This window comes from Pseudophryne corroboree, unplaced genomic scaffold (assembly GCF_028390025.1).
Source record: "Pseudophryne corroboree isolate aPseCor3 unplaced genomic scaffold, aPseCor3.hap2 scaffold_3102, whole genome shotgun sequence".
Lineage (NCBI taxonomy): Eukaryota > Metazoa > Chordata > Amphibia > Anura > Myobatrachidae > Pseudophryne > Pseudophryne corroboree.
The window spans coordinates 1-8,708 of NW_026969781.1; the positions used below are offsets into that span (position 1 = coordinate 1).

An 8,708-nucleotide genomic window follows, 5' to 3' on the forward strand; every position below is an offset into this window, starting at 1 on the left:
CAATGACTAATGACATAAGAAAAGGAAAAAAAACAGTATACAAAGCTGCTCCAGGTGAGGCTTGAACTCACAACCTCGGCATTGCTTAACAGATACTGTCTTATAACTACCGCGCGCTGACCAATTGCGCCACTGGAGCACTTTGCAGCGTTAATTGGTTATGCTAGATGTGGATTTTATTCAATACAATCAGTACAGTCATAAGAATTGAAAAAGAAAATCATTTTTGGTGATGAATGATGAGCAACAAAGGAACATGCATGCCAGATGGCACTTGAATAAGCTGTCCACGGTGATAGAAAAGGTTTAAAAAACAACAACAACAATGTTATCATAATTAATGTCATATTTTAGCTTCTGTTGTCATTTTTTAAAAGCTAAACACTGCAAGACTGTTTTAGAGTTGAAGCAAGGATAAAATATCAACTCTAGTGATGAGACACTTGCTGTAATGACTTCCAACTCAGACGGGACTTAAACCCACAACCACTGGCTTAGGAGAACAGTGCCTTATCCATTATGCCAGTGGTGCTTACTGATGTCCTTATTTAAGAATGTTAGGTTTTTAATAGTCAATTATTTATTTATTTTTTAAAAGTGAAGCTGTTTACTGTGTTCTTTGCATTACCAAGTCTAGCAAGAAATGTGCTGGTACAATCCAGAGCTCTCAGTATGGATTATCATGCTATATTGCAGAAAATCAATTTGATGCAACTGCTTTACCAACAGTATGTTAATCTTTTCCATTGCTGTTTTGTTGGCTGACTGAAGGAAGATATGCAGTGCATTTGAACCAAAGCAGATGTGTGCTGACAACTTAAATGCACAATCATGTTTGTGTTTTTTCTTTCTTTCTTCCATCCTTTGTAATATCATATTAAATATTAAGGTAGCAGTTTATAATCAATGACTAATGACATAAGAAAAGGAAAAAAAACAGTATACAAAGATGCTCCAGGTGAGGCTTGAACTCAAAACCTCGGCATTGCTCAACAGATACTGTCTTATAAGAACCGCGCGCAGACCAATTGCGCCACTGGAGCACTTTGTAGCATTGATTTGTTATGCTAGATGTGGATTTTATTCAATACAATCAGTACAGTCATAAGAATTGAAAAAGAAAATCATTTTTGGTGATGAATGATGAGCAACAAAGGAACATGTATGCCAGATGGCACTTGAATAAGCTGTCCACGGTGATAGAAAAGGTTTAAAAAACAACAACAACAATGTTATCATAATTAATGTCATATTTTAGCTTCTGTGGTCATTTATTACAAGCTTAACACTGCAAGACTGTTTTACAGTTGAAGCAAGGATAAAATATCAACTCTGGTGATGAGACACTTGCTGTAATGACTTCCACCCCATATGGGACTTGGACCCCCTGGCTTAGGAGGGCAGTGACTTATCCATTATGCCAGTGGTGCTTACTGATGTCCTTATTTAAGACTGATAGGTTTTTAATAGTCAATTATTTATTTTTGAAATAAAGTGAAGCTGTTTACTGTGTTCTTTGCATTACCAAGTCTAGCAAGAAATGTTCTGGTACTATCCAGAGCTGTCAGTATGGATTATCATGCTATATTGCAGAAAATCAATTTGATGCAACTGCTTTACCAACAGTATGTTAATCTTTTCCATTGCTGTTTTTTTGGCTGACTGAAGGAAGATATGCAGTGCATTTGAACCAAAGCAGATGTGTGCTGACAACTTAAATGCACAATCATGTTTGTGTTTTTTCTTTCTTTCTTCCATCCTTTGTAATATCATATTAAATATTAAGGTAGCAGTTTATAATCAATGACTAATGACATAAGTAAAGGAAAAAAAACAGTATACAAAGCTGCTCCAGGTGAGGCTTGAACACACAACCTCGGCATTGCTCAACAGATACTGTCTTATAAGTACCGCGTGCTGACCAATTGCGCCACTGGAGCACTTTGCAGCATTAATTGGTTATGCTAGATGTGGATTTTATTCAATACAATCAGTACAGTCATAAGAATTGAAAAAGAAAATCATTTTTGGTGATGAATGATGAGCAACAAAGGAACATGCATGCTAGACGGCACTTGAATAAGCTGTCCATGGTGATAGAAAAGGTTTAAAAAACAACAACAAAAATGTTATCATAATTAATGTCATATTTTAGCTTCTGTGGTCATTTTTTTAAAGCTAAACACTGCAAGACTGTTTTAGAGTTGAAGCAAGGATAAAATATCAACTCTAGTGATCAGACACTTGCTGTAATGACTTCCAACTCAGACGGGACTTAAACCCACAACCACTGGCTTAGGAGAACAGTGCTTTATCCATTATGCCAGTGGTGCTTACTGATGTCCTTATTTAAGACTGTTAGGTTTTTAATAGTCAATTATTATTATTTTTTTTAAAAATTGAAGCTGTTTACTGTGTTCTTTGCATTACCAAGTCTAGCAAGAAATGTGCTGGTACTATCCCGAGCTCTCAGTTTGGATTATCATGCTATATTGCAGAAAATCAATTTGATGCAACTGCTTTACCAACAGTATGTTAATCTTTTCCATTGCTGTTTTGTTGGCTGACTGAAGGAAGATATGCAGTGCATTTGAACCAAAGCAGATGTGTGCTGACAACTTAAATGCACAATCATGTTTGTGTGCTTTCTTTCTTTCTTCCATCCTTTGTAATATCATATTAAATATTAAGGTAGCAGTTTATAATAAATGACTAATGACATAAGAAAAGGGAAAAAAACAGTGTACAAAGATGCTCCAGGTGAGGCTTGAACTCACAACCTCGGCATTGCTCAACAGATACTGTCTTATAAGTACCGCGCGCTGACCAATTGCGCCACTGGAGCACTTTGCAGCAATAATTGGTTATGCTAGATGTGGATTTTATTCAATACAATCAGTACAGTCATAAGAATTGAAAAAGAAAATCATTTATGGTGATGAATGATGAGCAACAAAGGAACATGCATGCCAGATGGCACTTGAATAATCTGCCCACGATGATAGAAAAGGTTAAAAAAAAAAACAACAACAATGTTATTTTTGTCATATTTTAGCTTCTGTGGTCATTTTTTACAAGCTAAACACTGCAAGACTGTTTTACAGTTGAAGCAAGGATAAAATATCAACTCTAGTGATGAGACACTTGCTGTAATGACTTCCAACTCAGACAGGACTTAAACCCACAACCACTGGCTTAGGAGAACAGTGCCTTATCCATTATGCCAGTGGTGCTTACTGATGTCCTTATTTAAGACTGATAGGTTTATAATAGTCAATTATTTATTTTTGAAAAAAAGTGAAGCTGTTTACAGTGTTCTTTGCATTACCAAGTCCAGCAAGAAATGTGCTGGTACTATCCAGAGCTGTCAGTATGGATTATCATGCTATATTGCAGAAAATCAATTTGATGCAACTGCTTTACCAACAGTATGTTAATCTTTTCCATTGCTGTTTTGTTGACTGACTGAAGGAAGATATGCAGTGCATTTGAACCAAAGCAGATGTGTGCTGACAACTTAAATGCACAATCATGTTTGTGTTTTTACTTTCTTTCTTCCATCCTTTGTAATATCATATTAAATATTAAGGTAGCAGTTTATAATCAATGACTATTGACATAAGAAAAGGAAAAAAAACAGTATACAAAGATGCTCCAGGTGAGGCTTGATCTCACAACCTCGGCATTGCTCAACAGATACTGTCTTATAAGTTTCGCACGCTGACCAATTGCGCCACTGGAGAACTTTGCAGCATTTATTGGAAATGCTAGATGTGGATTGTATTCAATACAATCAGTACATTCATAAGAATTGAAAAAGAAAATCATTTTTGGTGATGAATGATGAGCAACAAAGGAACATGCATGCCAGATGGCACTAGAATAAGCTGTCCACGGTGATAGAAAAGGTTTAAAAAACAACAACAACAATGTTATCATATTTAATGTCATATTTTAGCTTCTGTGGTCATTTTTTACAAGCTAAACACTGCAAGACTGTTTTACAGTTGAAGCAAGGATAAAATATCAACTCTAGTGATGAGACACTTGCTGTAATGACTTCCAACTCAGACGAGACTTAAACCCACAAACACTGGCTTAGGAGAACAGTGCCTTATCCATTATGCCAGTGGTGCTTACTGATGTCCTTATTTAAGACTGATTGGTTTTTAATAGTCAATTATTTATTTTTGAAAAAAAGTGAAGCTGTTTACTGTGTTATTTGCATTACCAAGTCCAGCAAGAAATGTGCTGGTACTATCCAGAGCTGTCAGTATGAATTATCATGCTATATTGCAGAAAATCAATTTGATGCAACTTCTTTACCAACAGTATGTTAATCTTTTCCATTGCTGTTTTGTTGGCTGACTGAAGGAAGATATGCAGTGCATTTGAACAAAAGCAGATGTGTGCTGACAACTTAAATGCACAATCATGTTTGTGTTTTTTCTTTCTTTCTTCCATCCTTTGTAATATCATATTAAATATTAAGGTAGCAGTTTATAATCAATGACTAATGACAAGAAATGGAAAAAACAGTATACAAAGATGCTCCATGTGAGGCTTGAACTCACAACCTCGGCATTGCTCAACAGATACTGTCTTATAAGTACCGCGCGCTGACCAATCGCGCCACTGGAGCACTTTGCAGCATTAATTGGTTATGCTAGATGTGGATTTTATTCAATACAATCAGTACATTCATAAGAATTGAAAAAGAAAATAATTTTTGGTGATGAATGATGAGCAACAAAGGAACATGCATGCCAGATTGCACTTGAATAAGCTGTCCACGGTGATAGAAAAGGTTTAAAAAACAACAACAACAATGTTATCATAATTAATGTCATATTTTAGCATCTGTGGTCATTTTTTACAAGCTAAACACTGCAAGACTGTTTTACAGTTGAAGCAAGGATAAAATATCAACTCTAGTGATGAGACACTTGCTGTAATGACTTCCAACTCAGACGGGACTTAAACCCACAACCACTGGTTTAGGAGAACAGTGCCTTATCCATTATGCCAGTGGTGCTTACTGATGTCCTTATTTAAGACTGATAGGTTTTAATAGTCAATTTTTTATTTTTGAAAAAAAGTGAAGCTGTTTACTGTGTTCTTTGCATTACCAAGTCCAGCAAGAAATGTGCTGGTACTATCCAGAGCTGTCAGTATGGATTATCATGCTATATTGCAGAAAATCAATTTGATGCAACTGCTTTACCAACAGTATGTTAATCTTTTCCATTGCTGTTTTGTTGGCTGACTGAAGGAAGATATGCAGTGCATTTGAACCAAAGCAGATGTGTGCTGACAACTTAAATGCACAATCATGTTTGTGTTTTTTCTTTCTTTCTTCCATCCTTTTTAATATCATATTAAATATTAAGGTAGCAGTTTATAATCAATGACTAATGACATAAGAAAAGAAAAAAAAAACAGTATACAAAGATGCTCCAGGAGAGGCTTGAACTCACAACCTCGGCATTGCTCAACAGATACTGTCTTATAAGTTTTGCGCGCTGACCAACTGCGCCACTGGAGCATTTTGCAGCATTATCTGGTTATGCGAGATGTGGATTTTATTCAATACAATCAGTACATTCATAAGAATTGAAAAAGAAAATCATTTTTGGTGATGAATGATGAGCAACAAAGGAACATGCATGCCAGATGGCACTTGAATAAGCTGTCCACGGTGATAGAAAAGGTTTAAAAAACAACAACAACAATGTTATCATATTTAATGTCATATTTTAGCTTCTGTGGTCATTTTTTACAAGCTAAACACTGCAAGACTGTTTTACAGTTGAAGCAAGGATAAAATATAAACTCTAGTGATGAGACACGTGCTGTAATGACTTCCAACTCAGACGGGACTTAAACCCATAACCACTGGCTTAGGAGAACAGTGCCTTATCCATTATGCCAGTTGTGCTTACTGATGTCCTTATTTAAGACTGATAGGTTTTAATAGTCAATTTTTTATTTTTGAAAAAAAGTGAAGTTGTTTACTGTGTTCTTTGCATTACCAAGTCCAGCAAGAAATGTGCTGGTACTATCCAGAGCTGTCAGTATGGATTATCATGCTATATTGCAGAAAATCAATTTGATGCAACTGCTTTACCAACAGTATGTTAATCTTTTCCATTGCTGTTTTGTTGGCTGACTGAAGGAAGATATGCAGTGCATTTGAACCAAAGCAGATGTGTGCCGACAACTTAAATGCACAATCATGTTTGTGTTTTTTCTTTCTTTCTTCCAACCTTTGTAATATCATATTAAATATTAAGGTAGCAGTTTATAATCAATGACTAATGACATAAGAAAAGGAAAAAAAACAGTATACAAAGATGCTCCAGGTGAGGCTTGAACTCACAACCTCGGCATTGCTCAACAGATACTGTCTTATAAGTTTCACGCGCTGACCAATTGCGCCACTGGAGCACTTTGCAGCATTAAATGTTTATGCTAGATGTGGATTTTATTCAATACAATCAGTACATTCATAAGAATTGAAAAAGAAAATCATTTTTGGTGATGAATGATGAGCAACAAAGGAACATGCATGCCAGATGGCACTTGAATAAGCTGTCCACGGTGATAGAAAAGGTAAAAAAAACAACAACAACAACAATGTTATCATAATTAATGTCATATTTTAGCTTCTGTGGTCATTTTTTACAAGCTAAACACTGCAAGACTGTTTTACAGTTGAAGCAAGGATAAAATATCAACTCTAGTGATGAGACACTTGCTGTAATGACTTCCAACTCAGACGGGACTTAAACCCACAACCACTGGCTTAGGAGAACAGTGCCTTATCCATTATGCCAGTGGTGCTTACTGATGTCCTTATTTAAGACTGATAGGTTTTTAATAGTCAATTATTTATTTTTGAAAAAAAGTGAAGTTGTTTACTGTGTTCTTTGCATTACCAAGTCCAGCAAGAAATGTGCTGGTACTATCCAGAGCTGTCAGTATGGATTATCATGCTATATTGCAGAAAATCAATTTGATGCAACTGCTTTACCAACAGTATGTTAATCTTTTCCATTGCTGTTTTGTTGGCTGACTGAAGGAAGATATGCAGTGCATTTGAACCAAAGCAGATGTGTGCTGACAACTTAAATGCACAATCATGTTTGTGTTTTTTCTTTCTTTCTTTCATCCTTTGTAATATCATATTAAATATTAAGGTAGCAGTTTATAATCAATGACTAATGACATAAGAAAAGGAAAAAAAACAGTATACAAAGATGCTCCAGGTGAGGCTTGAACTCACAACCTAGGCATTGCTCAACAGATACTGTCTTATAAGTACCGCGCGCTGACCAACTGCACCACTGGAGCACTTTGCAGCATTGATTGGTTATGCAAGATGTGGATTTTATTCAATACAATCAGTACATTCATAAGAATTGAAAAAGAAAATCATTTTTGGTGATGAATGATGAGCAACAAAGGAACATGCATGCCAGATGGCACTTGAATAAGCTGTCCACGGTGATAGAAAAGGTTTAAAAAACAACAACAACAATGTTATCATATTTAATGTCATATTTTAGCTTCTGTGGTCATTTTTTACAAGCTAAACACTGCAAGACTGTTTTACAGTTGAAGCAAGGATAAAATATCAACTCTAGTGATGAGACACTTGCTGTAATGACTTCCAACTCAGACGGGACTTAAACCCACAACCACTGGCTTAGGAGAACAGTGCCTTATCCATTATGCCAGTGGTGCTTACTGATGTCCTTATTTAAGACTGATAGGTTTTTAATAGTCAATTATTTATTTTTGAAAAAAAGTGAAGCTGTTTACTGTGTTCTTTGCATTACCAAGTCCAGCAAGAAATGTGCTGGTACTATCCAGAGCTGTCAGTATGAATTATCATGCTATATTGCAGAAAATCAATTTGATGCAACTGCTTTACCAACAGTATGTTAATCTTTTCCATTGCTGTTTTGTTGGCTGACTGAAGGAAGATATGTAGTGCATTTGAACCAAAGCAGATGTGTGCTGACAACTTAAATGCACAATCATGTTTGTGTTTTTCTTTCTTTCTTCCGTCCTTTGTAATATCATATTAAATATTAAGGTAGCAGTTTATAATCAATGACTAATGACAAGAAATGGAAAAAAACAGTATACAAAGATGCTCCATGTGAGGCTTGAACTCACAACCTCGGCATTGCTCAACAGATACTGTCTTATAAGTACCGCGCGCTGACCAATTGCGCCACTGGAGCACTTTGCAGCATTCATTGGTTATGCTAGATGTGGATTTTATTCAATACAATCAGTACAGTCATAAGAATTGAAAAAGAAAATCATTTTTGGTGATGAATGATGAGCAACAAAGGAACATGCATGCCAGATGGCACTTGAATAAGCTGTCCACGGTGATAGAAAAGGTTTAAAAAACAACAACAACAATGTTATCATAATTAATGTCATATTTTAGCATCTGTGGTCATTTTTTACAAGCTAAACACTGCAAGACTGTTTTACAGTTGAAGCAAGGATAAAATATCAACTCTAGTGATGAGACACTTGCTGTAATGACTTCCAACTCAGACGGGACTTAAACCCACAACCACTGGCTTAGGAGAACAGTGCCTTATCCATTATGCCAGTGGTGCTTACTGATGTCCTTATTTAAGACTGATAGGTTTTAATAGTCAATTTTTTATTTTTGAAAAAAA

At 35.7% G+C, this 8,708-nt stretch overlaps 3 non-coding genes across 3 annotated transcripts; all 3 read right to left on the reverse strand.

Moving 5' to 3' along the window:
* Positions 1-46: 46 nt before the first annotated feature.
* On the reverse strand, positions 47-139 carry TRNAI-UAU (transfer RNA isoleucine (anticodon UAU)). The gene is given in 2 exon segments: positions 47-82; positions 102-139. It is a non-coding gene; the product is annotated as a tRNA-Ile (tRNA).
* Positions 140-2,752: 2,613 nt separating this feature from the next.
* Positions 2,753-2,845, reverse strand: TRNAI-UAU (transfer RNA isoleucine (anticodon UAU)). The gene is given in 2 exon segments: positions 2,753-2,788; positions 2,808-2,845. It is a non-coding gene; the product is annotated as a tRNA-Ile (tRNA).
* Positions 2,846-8,159: 5,314 nt separating this feature from the next.
* TRNAI-UAU (transfer RNA isoleucine (anticodon UAU)) lies at positions 8,160-8,252 on the reverse strand. The gene is given in 2 exon segments: positions 8,160-8,195; positions 8,215-8,252. It is a non-coding gene; the product is annotated as a tRNA-Ile (tRNA).
* Positions 8,253-8,708: the final 456 nt, after the last annotated feature.